Below are 19,850 nucleotides of genomic sequence, written 5' to 3'. Positions count from 1 at the left end.
CTGAAAAACACCCCCATAGCATGATGCTGCACCACCATGTTTCACTGTTGGGATTGTATTGGGCAGGTGATGAGCAGTGCCTGGTTTTCTCCAAACATACCACTTAGAATTATCACCAAAAAGGTCTATCCTCATTTCATCAGACCAGAGAATCTTATTTCTCATAGTTTGGGAGTCCTTCTTGTGTTTTTAAGCAAACTCTATGCAGGCTTTCATATGTCTTGCACTGAGGAGAGGCTTCTGTCAGGCCACTCTGCCATAAAGGCCTGACTGGTGGAGGGCTGCAGTGATAGTTGACTTTGTGGAACTTTCTCCCATCTCCCTACTGCATCTCTGGCCACAGTGATCTTGGGGTTCCTCTTTACCTCTCTCACCAAGGCTCTTATCCCACGATTGCTCAGTTTAGCTAGACAGCCAGGTCTAGGAAGACTTCTGGTGGTTCCAAACTTCTTTCATTTAAGGATTATGGAGGCCACGGTGACCTTAGGATCCTTGAGTACTGCAGAAATTCTGTTGCAACCTTGGCCAGATCTGTGCCTTGCCACAATTCTGTCTCTGAGCTCCTTGGCCAGTTCCTTTGACCTCATGATCCTCATTTGGTCTGACATGCACTGTGAGCTGTGAGGTCTTATATAGACAGGTGTGTGCCTTTCCAAATCAAGTCCTATCAGTTGATATAAACACAGCTGGACTCCAATGAAGGAGTAGAACCATCTCAAGAAGGATCACAAGGAAATGGACAGCATGTGACTTAAATATGAGTGTCTGAGCAAAGGGTCTGAATACTTATGACCATGTGATATTTCAGTTTTTCTTTTTTATTACATTTGCAAAAATTTCTACATTTCTGTTTTTTTCGGTCAATATGGGGTGCAGAGTGTACATTAATGAGAAAAATTTAACTTTTTTGAATTTACCAAATGGCTGCAATGAAATAAAGAGTGAAAAATTTAAAGGGGTCTGAATACTTTCCGTACCCACTGTATTCATATTATATAGTGATAATATATGTGAGTAAAACTATAGAGTAATACTTGTAATAAGTGCCAGGACGAGCCAGCCATAACTGGGCAAGCACTTACTACCATACAGTCAGTGGGACTATATGGGGTGAAGGACTATGGCCAAAGATGCCAATGATTGCCTCCTGAGGCTATGGACCTGTACCTACGGAGACCGAAGACATGACATGTGCTTATCCAGCTCTATACACGCACGTCTCTATGGCATTCAACACTTGTGTTGCTTCTTGCACCCCAGGAATTTTAGCTAACAGCCTACGCAGATACAGATGAAATGTTCAAGTGCTCGGCAATTCGCACTTCAGTAAATGGCAGCCCTCCTACCTCCAAAAGTTTGCCTTGTGTTTAACTCTTACCTTGCCAGCAAACTGTTGGAATAATACCACCGCCGAGTCTAATTCTGTGCTACATGATGAGCTGCTGCTCCTTCTCACATTGGGGGTACGTGAAGACTTGTTCGGATTATATTAGAGCCGCAAATTATGTTATTATCAGGCCTTAGAGCATGTTATCATGGGCCAGAGTGGCTCCAGATCATTTCAGTGTCATTTTCTACAGGTCATTCTCAGCAGCACATTCACACCCAAACATACAAATAATACAGATTTATCTGTGGATTTGACACTGTGGCTGTTAAATAGCCTGGTCCTAAGGATAGGTCATCATTGTCTCAGCAGTAGACAAACCCCTTAAAGGGGGTCTCCTCTACTATACAAGTGTTTAATGGGCCCGGGGGTGTGCAGAAATGCCAATACTCACCTGCCAGACCACTGCGGTACTCTGTACTCTGTACTGTGTCCCCCGACAGTTTCCCGGCATCAAAATCCGACAAGAAGCATCACGTCACTGATCGGCTGCAGCCTTTACATTCTGTCCAATCAGATGAGATGAGAAGGCTGCAGACGATCACCAGTATAGTTAATTTTTCTTACACCACCCAGCAATGAACCACATTTGTAACCTGAATAAACTCTCAGGCCTCATGTGCATGATGATATGTAAAATCCAATATCCTATGGCGACAAATAGAGAGTTATACATAGGTATTATATTAGAGAGTTTATATGAGGACTCTTCATCAGAAAATTGCAGCATGCTCCTAGATATGGTACGGGGCATAAATCTTACCTAAAACTGCTAATGGAATGGAGTCAAACAGGGAAAATGGAACCTCTCAAGGAACTCAGCAGCTTACAATATGGCATACAACATAGCCACAAACACACCTTTGTGGACGAGAGCTGAACTTCTGAATCTTTAAAGGGAATTTGTCACCTGTTTTTTGCTACCTCATCTCAAAGCAGCATAATGTAGGAAGAGAGACCCCGATTCCAGCGATGAGTCACTTAGTTTACTGGGTGCAGCAGTTGTGACACAATCACAGTTTTTAGATATAGCAGTGCTCAGAAAGCGGCCCTCGCCCACACCACAGCTTTTTGTGTACACTGACTATTGACAGGTAGCTGCTCAAAAGAGTGGGCATGGTTGGACCAGGGCTCACGTGCCCTGTAGTCCAGATAGTGATAAAACATTAACTGTACTATAACAATGGTACACAGCCTAATAAGTGACACATTACTGAAATCTATGTATCAGCCCCTACCTCATGCTCCCCTCAGAATACACAGCAAAAACCTGATGTCAAATTCCCTTTTAAAGGCATTAAATATGTGACTCCTTTAAAGGGAATATATTCGTATGATCAACCACTTGACCTACATGGGCATGAAGGTCATAGGAAGTTGAATAAAATTACACCTTGATATTTGACTTCTTATTACAGAGAAATCCATATTTTTCTTAATATGTAAATGATCTGCTAAGATCTATTGGCCGCTCACTTTTCTCCCTTAGAACTGCTTCCAGAGATTATTTTAAATAAAAGCTAAGCTGTTGGAGCACCCGCGCCCTTGTGACACATTATATTCAGGAGTTGAGGGCCTGAAAGTGATGAAGTGTGCGCCAACTCGGCTGTCTGACCTCCCATGCACCCACTCACCCGATACTCTTCTTGTTCCCACCTCCCTGCTATTACAGTGTGAAGTTGGAGATCGTATCTATTTGCTGCCTGCCAAATAATAAGTACTAAGGTCAACCCTACTGACTGCTGCTTGCTTGCAAACTACTAAGTACTACCCTACTGACTGCTGCCTGCCTGCAAACTACTAAGTACTACCCTACTGACTGCTGTCTGCCTGCAAACTACTAAGTACTACCCTACTGACTGCTGCCTGCACACTAAGTACTACCCTACTGACCGCTGCCTGCCTGCAAACTACTAAGTACTACCCTACTGACTGCTGCCTGCAAACTACTAAGTACTACCCTACTGACTGCTGCCTGCCTGCAAACTACTAAGTACTACCCTACTGACTGCTGTCTGCCTGCAAACTACTAAGTACTACCCTACTGACTGCTGCCTGCACACTAAGTACTACCCTACTGACCGCTGCCTGCCTGCAAACTACTAAGTACTACCCTACTGACTGCTGCCTGCAAACTACTAAGTACTAACCTACTGACTGCTGTCTGCCTGCAAACTACTAAGTACTACCCTACTGACTGCTGCCTGCCTGCAAACTACTAAGTATTACCCTACCGACTGCTGCCTGCAAACTACTAAGTACTACCCTACTGACTGCTGCCTGCAAACTACTAAGTACTACCCTACTGACTGCTGTCTGCCTGCAAACTACTAAGTACTACCCTACTGACTGCTGCCTGCCTGCAAACTACTAAGTACTAACCTACTGACTGCTGCCTGCCTGCAAACTACTAAGTACTAACCGACTGACTGCTGTCTGCCTGCAAACTACTAAGTACTACCCTACTGACTGCTGCCTGCAAACTACTAAGTACTACCCTACCGACTGCTGCCTGCAAACTACTAAGTACTACCCTACTGACTGCTGCAGGCAAACTACTAAGTACAAGTACTATCCTACTGACTGCTGCCTGCAAACTACTAAGTACTACCCTACTGCCTGCAATAAGGTACAACTGAACCTGTTACCAGGTTTGGCATATATAAGATGTGGCCACTGCTTTTCCGGGCTTATCTACAGCATTCTATAATGCTGCAGATAAGCCCTCGATCCGACCTGCAAGATAAGAAAAAAATCGTAGTTACTTACCGATAACGGTATTTCTCTGATCCCATGACTGCACCACGGAGAGAGGGCATCCGCCCTGAAGCGCTGGCCGGTGAACCACCACGGTGCAGGAAGACTACGGTACACAAGATGAGGTGCAAACAACAAAGGGTAGATTTATTGGAAAGCAAGGAATGAAGTGGATGAGGAACATGCAAACAAGGGTATGTAATGGCAAAAGATAATTTACAAGAGTTATATTATTTAGCTTGTCCGTAAAATAGCACGGTGCTCCAACTAATACAGAATCAACATACGTCACACAAGTAAATGCAAACAATAAACAAAGAATGATGCTACTCTACGTATAACCTCTCTGGCCTTTACTTCCCGCTGCAGCCTAGAGAAGAATTTGGCGCAAAGGTGTCCGGCGCTAGCAGTCTCACCGTAGATCTCTTCCAGGAACTTCACTAGCTCCTTCAGGGTACTGCAGGTGAGTTCTGGTTGTAGGCAGACATTTCTACGGGCTACTCCCTCTAGGGCAGTTAAAGCAATGTCCGCTTCAAGGTCTGGACTGATGTTATAAATCTTCAGGGTGCTTTGCAGCCGGGACACCCAGTCGGAAAGTGGCATATTATTGCTGTCAAACTTTGGTAGCACACTAAATATGGTGCCCATAAGGAGTGTCCTTGCAGGGGTTCCACCAATGCCCACAGCATCCCCATTAACATTAGAATTCCAGCCGTTGCTGTCTACTGCCTCCATCTTGGTGACAGTACCCTGCTCGTAGCACCACTTGAAGCGCTGGCCGGACAACCACCACTGTGCAGGAAGACTACTGTACACAAGATGTGGTGCATACAACAAAGGGTAGATTTATTGGAAGGCAAGGATTGAAATGGATGAGGAAGATGCAAACAGGGGTATGCAATGGCAAAAGATAATTTACAAGAGTTATATTCTTTAGCTTGTCTGTAAAATAGCACGGTGCTCCAACTGTTACAGACTCAATATATGTCACACAAGTAAATGCAAACAATAAAAAAAGAATGATGCGACACTACGTATAACCTCCCTGGCCTTTACTAAGTAGGCCTCACGGCTGCCGTGTTCTGACTGTTGAAGCCTACACTAGGCTCTGACATGTGCACAAAACAGGAACAAACTCACGGTAATGTTGGGGACTCAGATCCAGTCTCAGGGGGGCCCCCAACAGTGTAATACGGTCAGCTCCGTGAAACTTGGTCTTCTCCTTGCTTCTGGGTCCTGGAGGTGCTCCTGAAAACTGTAAATCCCTTTCTCGGTATCTTCGTGGCTCCTCGAACTGAAGGTACCTTCACACTGAACAACTTAACAACGATAGCGATCCGTGACGTTGCAGCATCCTGGATAGCGATATCGTTGTGTTTGACACGCAGCAGCGATGAGGATCCTGCTGTGACATCGCTGGTCGGAGCTAGAAGGACAGCACCTTATTTTGTCGCTGGATCACTCGCTGACATCACTGAATCGGCGTGTGTGACACCGATCCAGCGATGTCTTCACTGGTAACCAGGGTAAACATCGGGTTACTAAGCGCAGGGCCGCGTTTAGTAACCTGATGTTTACCCTGGTTACCATTGTAAATGTAAAAAAAAAAACCCACTACATACTCACATTCCGGTGTCTGTCGCGTCCCTCGCCGTCAGCTTCCCGCACTGACTGTGAGGGCCGGCCGTAAAGCAGAGCACAGCGGTGACGTCACCCTGCGCTTAGTAACGCGATGTTTACCCTGGTTACCCGGGGACCCGGCATCATTGGTCGCTGGAGAGCTGTCTGTGTGACAGCTCTCCAGCGACCACACAACGACTAAACAGCGCGCTGCAGCGATCGGCATCGTTGTCTATATCGCTTAAGCGTCGCTTAATGTGACGGTACCTTAACACAGGACAGCCATCCTCGCTGCACCTGGAAAAGTCTGTCAAATCTCACAAGTCCACTCCATTACAGGCTGGGGGTCCTCTCTTGCAGCTATATCAGGACACAGTTCTCCTCTCTTGCAGCTATCAGCACAAAGTTCTCTCAGCAGCAGCCTCAGCTCACACACGCTGTTCAGACTCCACCCCTGCCATCTGCACAGTTCAGTTCATTCACACAGTCTATTGCAGGGGAGAAGCAGAACATTCCATTCTGCCAGACAAGGGGGTGCAGTCTCTTAAAGTAACAGCATGTTCCTTACCGTCCATAACAGCACCACCCCCCTACAGCCCCACAGGGACAGGAAACCTACAGATAAAAAGGCGGTACCTCTCTCCTGCATCAGTTGGTTTACAGAGAATTAACAGAACTTCAGACTGCAACTTAAATAATTATACAAGATATTATTTAACATTAAAGTAAACTTAATAGAGGCACCGCGTGGATATTTATCCAATTAACCCCTTCATGACCCAGCCTATTTTGACCTTAAAGACCTTGCCGTTTTTTGCAATTCTGACCAGTGTCCCTTTATGAGGTAATAACTCAGGAACGCTTCAACGGATCCTAGCGGTTCTGAGATTGTTTTTTCGTGACATATTGGGCTTCATGTTAGTGGTAAAGTTAGGTCAATAAATTCTGCGTTTATTTGTGATAAAAACGGAAATTTGGCGAAAATTTTGAAAATTTTGCAATTTTCACATTTTGAATTTTTATTCTGTTAAACCAGAGAGTTATGTGACACAAAATAGTTAATAAATAACATTTCCCACATGTATACTTTACATCAGCACAATTTTGGAAACAAATTTTTTTTTTGCTAGGAAGTTATAAGGGTTAAAATTTGACCAGTGATTTCTCATTTTTACAACAAAATTTACAAAACCATTTTTTTTAGGGACCACCTCACATTTGAAGTCAGTTTGAGGGGTCTATATGGCTGAAAATACCCAAAAGTGACACCATTCTAAAAAATGCACCCCTCAAGGTACTCAAAACCACATTCAAGAAGTTTATTAACCCTTCAAGTACTTCACAGCAGCAGAAGCAACATGGAAGGAAAAAATGAACATTTAACTTTTTAGTCACAAAAATTATCTTTTAGCAACAATTTTTTTATTTTCCCAATGGTAAAAGGAGAAACTGGACCACGAAAGTTGTTGTCCAATTTGTCCTGAGTACGCTGATACCTCATATGTGGGGGTAAACCACTGTTTGGGCGCACGGCAGGGCTTGGAAGGGAAGGAGCGCCATTTGACTTTTTGAATGAAAAATTGGCTCCACTCTTTAGCGGACACCATGTCACGTTTGGAGAGCCCCCGCGTGCCGAAAAATTGGAGCTCCCACACAAGTGACCCCATTTTGGAAACTAGACGCCCCAAGGAACTTATCTAGATGCATAGTGAGCACTTTGAACCCCCAGGTGCTTCACAAATTGATCCGTAAAAATGAAAAAGTACTTTTTTTTCACAAAAAAATTCTTTTAGCCTCAATTTTTTCATTTTCACATGGACAACAGGATAAAATGGATCCTAAAATTTGTTGGGCAATTTCTCCTGAGTACACCAATACCTCACATCTGGGGGTAAACCACTGTTTGGGCACATGGTAAAGCTCGGAAGGGAAGGAGCGCCATTTGACTTTTTGAATGAAAAATTATCTCCGTTAGCGGACACCATGTCGCGTTTGGAGAGCCCCTGTGTGCCTAAACTTTGGCGCTCCCCCACAAGTGACCCCATTTTGGAAAATAGACCCCCCAAGGAACTTATCTAGATGCTTAGTGAGCACTTTAAACCCTCAGTTGCTTCACAAATTGATCTGTAAAAATGAAAAAGTACTTTTTTTTCACAAAAAAATTCTTTTCGCCTCAATTTTTTCATTTTCACATGGGCAATAGGATAAAATGGATCATAAAATTTGTTGGGCAATTTCTCCCGAGTACGCCGATACCTCATATGTGGGGGTAAACCACTGTTTGGGCACACGGCAGGGCTCGGAAGGGAAGGCGCGCCATTTGACTTTTTGAATGGAAAATTAGCTCCAATTGTTAGCGGACACCATGTCGCGTTTGGAGAGCCCCTGTGTGCCTAAACATTGGAGCTCCCCCACAAGTGACCCCATTTTGGAAACTAGACCCCCCAAGGAACTTATCTAGATGCATATTGAGCACTTTAAACCCCCAGGTGCTTCACAGAAGTTTATAACGCAGAGCCATGAAAATAAAAAATAATTTTTCTTTCCTCAAAAATGATTTTTTAGCCTGGAATTTCCTATTTTGCCAAGGGTAATAGGAGAAATTGGACCCCAAATGTTGTTGTCCAGTTTGTCCTGAGTACGCTGATACCCCATATGTGGGGGTAAACCACTGTTTGGGCGCACGGCAGTGCTCGGAAGGGAAGGCACGCCATTTGGCTTTTTAAATGGAAAATTAGCTCCAATCATTAGCGGACACCATGTCACGTTTGGAGAGCCCCTGTGTGCCTAAACATTGGAGATCCCCCACAAATGACCCCAATTTGGAAACTAGACCCCCCAAGGAACTAATCTAGATGTGTGGTGAGGACTTTGAACCCCCAACTGCTTCACAGAAGTTTATAACGCAGAGCCATGAAAATAAAAAAAAAAAAATTATTTTCTCAAAAATGATCTTTTAGCCTGCAATTTTTTATTTTCCCAAGGGTAACAGGAGAAATTTGACCCCAAAAAGTTGTTGTCCAGTTTCTCCTGAGTATGCTGATACCCCATATGTGGGGGTAAACCACTGTTTGGGCGGAAGTGAAGTAGTGACGTTTTGAAATGCAGACTTTGATGGAATGCTCTGTGGGCGTCACGTTGCGTTTGCAGAGCCCCTGATGTGGCTAAACAGTAGAAACCCCCCACAAGTGACCCCATTTTGGAAACTAGACCCCGAAATGAACTTATCTAGATGTGTGGTGAGCACTTTGAACCCCCAAGTGCTTCACAGAAGTTTATAATGCAGAGCCGTGAAAATAATAAATACGTTTTCTTTCCTCAAAAATAATTATTTAGCCCAGAATTTTTTAATTTTCCCAAGGGTAACAGGAGAAATTTGACCCCAATATTTGTTGTCCAGTTTCTCCTGAGTACGGTGATACCCCATATGTGTGGGTAAACTACTGTTTGGGCACATGCCGGGGCTCGGAATTGAAGTAGTGAGTAGTGACGTTTTGAAATGCAGACTTTGATGGAATGCTCTGCGGGCGTCACGTTGCGTTTGCAGAGCCCCTGGTGTGCCTAAACAGTAGAAACCCCCCCAAAAGTGACCCCATTTTAGAAACTAGACCCCCCAAGGAACTTATCTAGATATGTGGTGAGCACTTTGAACCCCCAAGTGCTTCACAGACGTTTACAACGCAGAGCCGTGAAAATAAAAAATCATTTTTCTTTCCTCAAAAATGATGTTTTAGCAAGCATTTTTTTATTTTCACAAGGGTAACAGGAGAATTTGGACCCCAGTAATTGTTGCGCAGTTTGTCCTGAGTACGGCGATACCCCATATGAGGGGGTAAACCACTGTTTGGGCACACGTCGGGGCTCGGAATTGAGGGAGCACCATTTGACTTTTTGAATACAAGATTGGCTGGAATCAATGGTGGCGCCATGTTGCGTTTGGAGACCCCTGATGTGCCTAAACAGTGGAAACCCCTCAATTTTAACTCCAACACTAACCCCCCCACACCCGTAACCATAATCCCAACTGTAGCCACAACCCTAATTCCAAACCTAACCCCAACACACCCCTAACCACAACCCTAATTCCAACCCTAACCCTAAGGCTATGTGCCCACGTTGCGGATTCGTGTGAGATTTTTCAGCATCATTTTTGAAAAATCCGCGGGTAAAAGGCACTGCGTTTTACCTGCGGATTTTCCGCGGATTTCCAGTGTTTTTTGTGCGGATTTCACCTGCGGATTCCTATTGAGGAGCAGGTGTAAAACGCTGCGGAATCCGCACAAAGAATTGACATGCTGCGGAAAATACAATGCAGCGTTTCCGCGTGGTATTTTCCGCACCATGGGCACAGCGGATTTGGTTTTCCCTAGGTTTACATGGAACTGTAAACCTGATGGAACACTGCTGCGAATCCGCAGCGGCCAATCCGCTGCGGATCCGCAGCCAAATCCGCACCGTGTGCACATGGCCTAATTCTAAAGGTATGTGCACACGCTGCGGAAAACGCTGCGGATCCGCAGCAGTTTCCCATGAGTTTACAGTTCAATGTGAACCTATGGGAAACAAAAATCGCTGTACACATGCTGCAGAAAAACTGCACGGAAACGCAGCGGTTTACATTCCGCAGCATGTCACTTCTTTCTGCGGATTCCGCGGTGGTTTTTCAACTGCTCCAATAGAAAATCGCAGTTGTAAAACCGCAGTGAAATGCGCAGAAAAAACGCGGTAAATCCGCCATAAATCCGCAGCGGAAAAATCCGCAGAGGACCAGAATACGTGTGCACATACCGAAACCCTAACCCTAGCCCTAACCCTACCCCTAACCCTACCCCTATTCTAACATTAGTGGAAAAAAAAAATTCTTTATTTTTTTTACTGTCCCTACCTATGGGGGTGACAAAGTGGGGGGGGGGGGGGGGGGTGTCATTTATTATTTTTTTTTTATTTTGATCACTGAGGTATAATCTATCTCAGTGATCAAAATGCACTTTGGAACGAATCTGCCGGCCGGCAGATTCGGCGGGCGCACTGTGCATGCGCCCGCCATTTTGGAAGATGGCGGCGCCCAGGGAGAAGATGGATGGACCCCGGCAGGATCGGTAAGTATGATGGGGTGGGTGGGGGGGAGCACGGGGGGGGTAAGGGGGGGGGGAAGGAGCATGGGGGGGTGGATCGGAGCGCGGGGGTGTGTGGAACGGAGCATGGGGAGGGGTGGAACGGAGCACGGGGGGGTTGAACGGAGCACGGGGGGTTGGAACGGAGCACGGGGGGGGGGGGGGATCGGAGTGCAGGGGGGGGTGATTGGAGCACGGGGGTGAGCGGACAAGAGCACGGGGGGAGCGGAGCACAGGACGGAGGGGAGCCGGAGCAGTGTACCGGACAGATCGGAGGGCTGGGGGGGCGATCGGTGTGGTGGGGTGGGGGCACATACAGTGGGGCAAAAAAGTATTTAGTCAGTCAGCAATAGTGCAAGTTCCACCACTTAAAAAGATGAGAGGCGTCTGTAATTTACATCATAGGTAGACCTCAACTATGGGAGACAAACTGAGAAAAAAAAATCCAGAAAATCACATTGTCTGTTTTTTTTAACATTTTATTTGCATATTATGGTGGAAAATAAGTATTTGGTCAGAAACAAAATTTCATCTCAATACTTTGTAATATATCCTTTGTTGGCAATGACAGAGGTCAAACGTTTTCTGTAAGTCTTCACAAGGTTGCCACACACTGTTGTTGGTATGTTGGCCCATTCCTCCATGCAGATCTCCTCTAGAGCAGTGATGTTTTTGGCTTTTCGCTTGGCAACACGGACTTTCAACTCCCTCCAAAGGTTTTCTATAGGGTTGAGATCTGGAGACTGGCTAGGCCACTCCAGGACCTTGAAATGCTTCTTACGAAGCCACTCCTTCGTTGCCCTGGCGGTGTGCTTTGGATCATTGTCATGTTGAAAGACCCAGCCATGTTTCATCTTCAATGCCCTTGCTGATGGAAGGAGGTTTGCACTCAAAATCTCACGATACATGGCCCCATTCATTCTTTCATGTACCCGGATCAGTCGTCCTGGCCCCTTTGCAGAGAAACAGCCCCAAAGCATGATGTTTCCACCACCATGCTTTACAGTAGATATGGTGTTTGATGGATGCAACTCAGTATTCTTTTTCCTCCAAACACGACAAGTTGTGTTTCTACCAAACAGTTCCAGTTTGGTTTCATCAGACCATAGGACATTCTCCCAAAACTCCTCTGGATCATCCAAATGCTCTCTAGCAAACTTCAGACGGGCCCGGACATGTACTGGCTTAAGCAGTGGGACACGTCTGGCACTGCAGGATCTGAGTCCATGGTGGCGTAGTGTGTTACTTATGGTAGGCCTTGTTACATTGGTCCCAGCTCTCTGCAGTTCATTCACTAGGTCCCCCCGCGTGGTTCTGGGATTTTTGCTCACCTTTCTTGTGATCATTCTGACCCCACGGGGTGGGATTTTGCGTGGAGCCCCAGATCGAGGGAGATTATCAGTGGTCTTGTATGTCTTCCATTTTCTAATTATTGCTCCCACTGTTGATTTCTTCACTCCAAGCTGGTTGGCTATTGCAGATTCAGTCTTCCCAGCCTGGTGCAGGGCTACAATTTTGTTTCTGGTGTCCTTTGACAGCTCTTTGGTCTTCACCATAGTGGAGTTTGGAGTCAGACTGTTTGAGGGTGTGCACAGGTGTCTTTTTATACTGATAACAAGTTTAAACAGGTGCCATTACTACAGGTAATGAGTGGAGGAAAGAGGAGACTCTTAAAGAAGAAGTTACAGGTCTGTGAGAGCCAGAAATCTTGATTGTTTGATTCTGACCAATTACTTATTTTCCACCATAATATGCAAATAAAATGTTAAAAAAACAGACAATGTGATTTTCTGGATTTTTTTTTCTCAGTTTGTCTCCCATAGTTGAGGTCTACCTATGATGTAAATTACAGACGCCTCTCATCTTTTTAAGTGGTGGAACTTGCACTATTGCTGACTGACTAAATACTTTTTTGCCCCACTGTAAGTGTTTCCAGCCATGGCCGATGATATTGCAGCATCGGCCATGGCTGGATTGTAATATTTCACCAGTTATAATAGGTGAAATATTACAAATCGCTCTGATTGGCAGTTTCACTTTCAACAGCCAATCAGAGCGATCGTAGCCACGGGGGGGTGAAGCCACCCCCCCTGGGCTAAACTACCACTCCCCCTGTCGAAGGTGAGCTAAGCCCACCAGCATCAGGGGCTTAGCTACAGCATTATGTACCACCCAGGGGCGGTCCCGGTCCGGTGGGCGTCGCGGTCCGGGGTCTCCCATCTTCTTACGATGACGTCCTCTTCTTGTATTCATGCTGCGGCTCCGGCGCAGGCGTACTTTGTCTTCCCTGTTGAGGGCAGACCAAAGTACTGCAGTGCGCCGGCGCCAAGAAAGGTCAGAGAGGCCCTGTGCACTGCAGTACTTTACTCTGCCCTAAAGAGGACAGATAAATACACCTGTGCAGAAACGCGATGGTGGGGAGCGATGAAGAAGCAGGAGGGTGGTATCGCAAGATGGGAGGAGCCGGACCTGCGATACCCATCGGACCGGACCGCCACCCCTTCCCCCCGGGTGAGTATAATAAAACTAATTTTTCTTATCTTTTAGGTCGGCCAGGGGGCTTATCTACTGCATTATTGAATGTTGTAGATAAGCCCTGAAAGGCGGTGGCTGCATCTTATATCGGCCAAAACTGCTGACAGGTTCACGTTAAAGGGGATATTCCAATAATTCAATACTTATCGTTTATGCACAACATATGGCAGAATTATTAGGGTCAGGTCACATGGCCGATGTTCAAGCAGAAGAGCCACTTCCATAAACGTACAGAAAACAGAATACAACAATCTGCAATCAGAAAATATACAGATTATAAATACATAAAAATTTACTTAAAAAGAGTACAGGATATTTTAACAAATGTTTAAAGGGAACCTGTCACCCTGTTTTTTCAATATGAGATAAAAATAGCGTTCAATAGCCTTTATTGTCCCCTGATTCCCCACATTTGCTGCCAAAATACCTTAGTAAACTCGCCGTTTTCGGCTGTTCCGGTCAAATGGGCGTTGTGAAATCGCTGTTTCTCACCCAGCTCCTCGGCGTGTCTGACGTAACTCGATCTGTGAATAGCACAGATCGCGCTCTTTTTTTGTAGTTGCGCAGTGCATTCGGCTCCAGGGCATGCGCAGTATGTATTGCCCAACTGTTGGCAAAGTATACAATACATCATTGCGCATGCGCAATGATGTGCTGTATGCTATGCCCACAGTTGGGCAAAGCATAATGCGCTGGCGCAAGATGAGACTTCAATGCGCAGGCGCGAAATACTACGCCAACGCCGTGTTAGGGGTTGAGTTCCTGCCTCTGCACAGGGGGAATCTCAGGCCATCTCCGCTGCGGTCTCCCATTCTTCTCCTGCCGCAGTGGAGCCTACTCAGCGGAGACGTCGGTCCCAGCGTCTTGCTCAGTCTGACTCTGTACAAAGAGTTACTGCTGCTTTTCCTGCTACTGCCATTGGAGTCAGTGCTAGGCAGCGGCGAGCAGACGCTTCTGGGACGAAGTCCTGCTTTTCTCGTTCTCAGCATGCCCAGAGTAAGATCTCTCAGTGGAGATCGAGGGTCACATGATCAGTTTCTGCACCTAAGGCCATTGGTCCTTTCAGGTAGGTCCTGTAGGTGCACACGCTCTGTGGCAGCCTCTCATTGGTCCTTCTAGGAAGGTCCTGAATGTGCTGCAACTATTTAAGGCTTGCATGGCCGCACGGCCATGCGCTAGTATTGTTCTATGTTATGTGCTTTGCGCCAGTGTGGTCACGTAAGAGTGTGTTCAGGGACCCGGCTGAAATAAGCCCCTAGAATGCTGGCACCTCCGGCGAGGAGATTGTGTTTTGTATGTATTCAGGGACCTGGGTGAAATAAGCCCCTAGAATGCTGGCACCTCCGGTGAGGAGTTTTGTGTGCATGCATGACCACTGACTGCTCTCAGTTGGGTAGTTAGCCTGTGCCTCTGTGAAGTCAAACAGGGCGCAGTGCTTTGCTTTCACGGCTACTCGGTGAATTAACTGAGTTAGTCCATACCGCCATATAGTGCCGCCATTTGCTAGCAGCAGGTTCTCCTGCACGGTGGACCCCGGGCTGCGAATGCACCAATAACAATAAAAACATCTATATTTACTCGGTGCGTTCCGCTAGCCCTAACACGCCGGGAAAAAGTTTCTTAGGGAAAAGCAAGAGGTGGGGAAGAAACAGCTATTTCACAACGCCCATTTGACCGGACCAGCGTGATTGACAGCCGAAAACGGCGGGTTTACTAAGGTATTTTGGCAGCAAAGGTGGGGAATCAGGGGATAATAAAGGCACTATTGTAAAGCACAGCTCAGGCCCTATTGAACGCTATTTTTAGCTCATATTGAAAAAACGGGGTGACAGGTTCCCTTTAATAGGTTAGAGCCCTGCCAAAAGTGTCTACCTTGTTGTGATGGCGGCTTGGACAAAACAAACGCAGCTGGCTATGTATGTGATATGGTGTTAGATGGGAACTGATAATGTGTGATTGGTGACAACATGGTGCAGAAGTGGAGCTTTTCTAAGAGTGGGCGGTGGGACTGTGGAAGTTTTGAGGGGTGAAGGCGGAGCTGGGAAGGAGCCCGGGTGGAGGCTCAAGAGGGCCCCAAAATTTTGCCAGTATGTGCTCTGAAATTCTTGGTCGCAGCCAAATAATAATAATAATAAAATTACCAACATCCAGAATGCACTTACCTCCTCATAGAAACCCAACATGTTGGTTACACAACTTATATTTCATGAATCCATTAGATTTCTCAGGAATAAGACATCAGATCACAGCTATCACGGTATGACTTTATTCAGCATCCTATGACCTGCATGACCATCTAGACGGCTTAGGAGGGATATTCCTACTGACAGATTTAAAGAAATGCATTCTCCGAACTGCACAATAAGACAAATATATTTAACCCTGACATTGACGTTGGTACTAAACCAGAGAAAGGGCTCTTAAAATGGCATGTGGAGATTGTAATGCACTATGTCACACCGGATTTTACCTAATTAGTAACATATAAAAGAGAAACGAGTGCTTTAGTTTAACCCTGCGAGTGACGTGGATACAGACCTCACAGAGGCTAATAAGTCATTAGGGAGCAGGTCGATGCTTTGATGTGACAGCAGAACGGATAAACACATTATGGCTGCTCGGAAGTGGAACAGACACCGCTGGTTACATCACCGCGCTGCACATCGGTCACCAACTCCAGGTTTTGGACAGGGTCACCAATTTTCAGTAACATTTTATAATTCTAGTGTTAAGTTCAGTATATCCAAATATTGTTTTCTCCAATGAAAAGTTCTTCATGCAATCTGCTTTCAATACAAGAGCATACTTGACCTAGAGGACGCCCATGCAGTGCTATGTGGCCCTAGAAGCGGCTCTGCACTTGACTGCACAGTTCGGTCAGGTTCCTACACTACTGATATGTAACGTCGGTAGCTGTTGGCAAGGTATTCTTCTCGTACGCCCCGACATGTTACATGATGGTGAGGGTCCTGGCTGGGTGTGTGGACTTTGTCTACGGGGGCACTATGCTCTAGCAGCCCGCATGTTACCGATGGCTTGGGTTGGCCATGACCAGATGTTGAGCAGTTGATGAGGAAGACCAACAGCCAAAAATATACTTTTTACTGAACGGTAACTTGATGGGGATTATGTAAAGAGATAATGAGCACACAACTAGATGAACGTTCCCCTTCACAATACGAAGCATTTTCACACAGTCTCAGTTCCTTTCTCTTCACTCACTTGGTCTATGTCTCCACTGTTTCATCTGCCTTCACCACAACCCAGCTCAGTACTGCAGACAGTTCGAGTCCTATTCTCATTCCACGGCTCAACATCTCCCCTCTAGGGAACTACATGTATGTTGTCAGTGCTTAGCTTCTCTGCTATAGATGTCATGGCACTCCCGGCCGGGACACTCTTTTCGTCTCACGTTCTCTGTCCCGTCTTGGCCTCCCCGAGTTATAAACTGTGAGGCGTCTTCTCCCAGGACCCGTCTCGTGTTGACCACTATCCTTCCGTCAGTTTTCCTTGCTCTTTACTCCAGATCACACTATTCACTGCCTCAGTCTCCTCTCGCTTCAGGACACTCACATCAAGCAGCACTTCTTACTGTAAAGAGCTTTGGTCTGCTTCAGATGCACACTGACGTCCTGACAGAAAACATTTTCTGTCCCTTCACACTGACCCCTCTCAATTTGGGCAAGTCCCAAACATTAACCCTAACTCTCCCTAAAAGTCAGGCAGAACACAACATTATCACCAAAAATGCATGTCACAAAACACACCCTAACAATACTCATGTCTTCAAGGGGCAATGTGAGTAGTATGTCCATCTCCTTACAAATACACTGTGAGGACATCCGCTTATGTCATCACATGGTGTATGTTTGCATGTTTGCCAATGTGCTTCCCCACAACCCCTTCCCTGGAGAAAGGAAAGACCCTCTGAACTCAGAAAAAAATGGTAAATATGCAGGTCTCTGCACAAATCCCCCATGTTTCTTATACATGGAGCCCTGGTGTCAATACACAGACATTTCCAGGGGTTTTCCCAAAATCTCAAGTTATCCATTCCCCCGACCCCAGTCTGAGAATGAGGCTCTGCACAGCCTAGTATTGAATGTACAGGGGGTGCGCATGTGCAGTGTCTGCTCCAGTCATTATAAGTCTGGGGAAATGGCACAGCCCTGTTCTCAGCTTTCTCCAGCAGTCTCATAGACATTTCATCTTCAACTTGCTAAACTGTTCATCAGTCTACTATGTCCCCAATGGATGTATAGGTGATCAAAAGTAGAATAATGCCTAAAACCTCCTAAATACAACCTGGGAATGGTGAGGAGGGTTACCCCAAAGTGCGTTTCGCATTAGCTTCTTCAGGGGGCGTATAGGTAGGGAGCATACAGGAGACCTTTAAATATATGAGCACTCACCCTGCTTACTGTGGCAGGGCCTCGAGCTGGGAGCCACAGGTTCGGAGTTCAAAATCACAAGTTCCAGCCACTGCTGACGAGTACAAGTGTGCCCATGGCAACCATGCGCGGGCTGGCCGCCAGGAGCGCACACCGCTGCACCAGTGACATCATTAGATGATAGCACCTGCTAGCGCTGTGTCAGACAGGAAGCAGAGCACGGATCCCTGCAGCTCCGCTCACATCTTCTCCTGTAGGCGGTGGCGGAGCTGCGGGGATCGCTCCCTGCCCCGCACACGAGGGCAATCTGGCCAGGGGTCACACTGGAACCTTGGAGAAACAGGTCAGATTACCCTCAGTGTTAGCCACTCTGCAGGGCCCCCTCCACCTCCAGGACCCGATGCGGCTGCACATGCGCTATGTCCGCCCCCTGCATAGGTCAGCAGTTACACAGTGACTGCAAACTTATCGATTTGGACCGGACAACCCCTTTAAAAAAAAAAAGCGGTAGTTCAAATATACAAAGACCTGTAAAGGTCGAAACGCATTGCTCGTTTCCTACTGTGCGATGGAGAGTTACTCAATCTATGTTTTTATTATGTACTAATAAAAGTATCGATTTTTTAAATTTTGGAGCTGGAACAAGGTTTTTTTCTTCTGCAGTTCAAATATTGGACAACCCCTTTAAGACATGCAATCTGGGTGGTGTATGGTTTTGGGCTCTCATCCCCCAGGAGTCGATGGATTGTCTAGGCAGCTGCACGCCCCCTGAAGGCCCTAACGTTGGCCATGATGGCACTTCTGGCTGGGCTTTGTGGGAGACCACACTTTACACTATATGCTGCAGTACTACGGTATAGGCTACTTTCACACTTCCGTCTTTAGAGCTCCGTCGCAATCCGTCGGTTTGGGAAAAAAACGGATCCTGCAAATGTGCTTGCAGGATGCGTTTTTTCCCCACTTGTATTAGCGACAGATTGCCACACGTCGCATCCGTCATGCGACAGATGCGTTGTGTTTTGGCGGCCCGTCGGCACAAAAAAGTTACATGTAAGGCTACTTTCACAGTTCCGTCGGTACGGGCCAGTCGCAATGCGTCGGACCGACGGACGTTGTGAGAATAACTGCACAACGTGGGCAGCGGATGCAGTTTTTCAACGCATCCGCTGCCCATTCTGCAGTCCGGGGAGGAGGGGGCGGAGTTTCGGCCGCGCATGCGCCGTCGAAAATGTTACATGCAACATTTTTTTGTGCCGACGGATGCGACGTGTGGCAATCCGTCGCTATGTATGGGAAAAAAATGCATCCTGCGGGCACATTTGCAGGATCCGGTTTTTTCCCAAACCGACGGATTGCGACGGAGCTCTAAAGATGGAAGTGTGAAAGTAGCCTAATGGTTTTTGTGCGTTGCGTCCGCCATTTTCTACCGCGCATGCGCGGCCGAAACTCCATCCCCTCCTCCCCGGACTGCAGAATGGGCGGCGGATGCATTGAAAAACTGCATTCGCTGCCCACGTCGTGCAGTTATTTTCACAATGTCCGTCGGTACGTCGGCCCGACGGAAGTGTGAAAGTAGCCATAGCAGCATACCAAGCAACTAAAAAAGGGAAAAAAAGGGGGGGAGGGTGAAAATATCAAATCCATATTTTTTCTTATATCACCACACCACAATATAAAAGTGGAAAAATTGCCTGGAATGGAAGGGGTTAAGCAGCAGAATGTAGTAACCAGACATAATGCACGGTGTGGGGTCCCAAAAACTGAAACGAAGTAGTGCAAGCGCAGCAAACATAAAACCATTAAGCGCTATAAAACTACACGTCCCAGCATGCCCTGCACTCACAGTCCGCTTACTTGGCTCTGGGAGTTGTAGTTCTGCCACAGGCCGCAGTCAGAGAGCCGCGCCATATACCGCCTGACACACAGGACCCTGGGGAAGGCTAGCGGTGACGTCATCAGGCTCCTCCTGGGAGCGGCTCGGTGATCACTGCGCATGCGTCATTCTAGTCGGTGTTCCCCCTGGGTGAGCTGCGCGCGGTGAGTGTG

The 19,850-nt window shown here is 46.7% G+C and overlaps 1 protein-coding gene across 2 annotated transcripts in view; it reads left to right on the top strand.

The window, feature by feature from the left end:
• Window positions 1-19,850, top strand: part of GPAT2 (glycerol-3-phosphate acyltransferase 2, mitochondrial) — a 217,069-nt gene that overhangs the window by 36,027 nt on the left and 161,192 nt on the right. Inside the window, exon 1 of one of the 2 annotated variants that reach the window (XM_069766603.1) lies at window positions 19,804-19,841. The exons of the other annotated variant lie outside the window; for it this stretch is intronic. The gene's annotated coding sequence lies outside the window, so the exon portion shown is untranslated. Of the gene's footprint in view, window positions 1-19,803; window positions 19,842-19,850 lie in introns of those variants that run through there. 2 annotated transcript variants of the gene reach the window in all.

Source organism: Ranitomeya imitator, chromosome 4, assembly GCF_032444005.1.
Source record: "Ranitomeya imitator isolate aRanImi1 chromosome 4, aRanImi1.pri, whole genome shotgun sequence".
NCBI classification, from domain to species: domain Eukaryota; kingdom Metazoa; phylum Chordata; class Amphibia; order Anura; family Dendrobatidae; genus Ranitomeya; species Ranitomeya imitator.
This window is presented reverse-complemented; position numbering and strand designations above follow the sequence as displayed.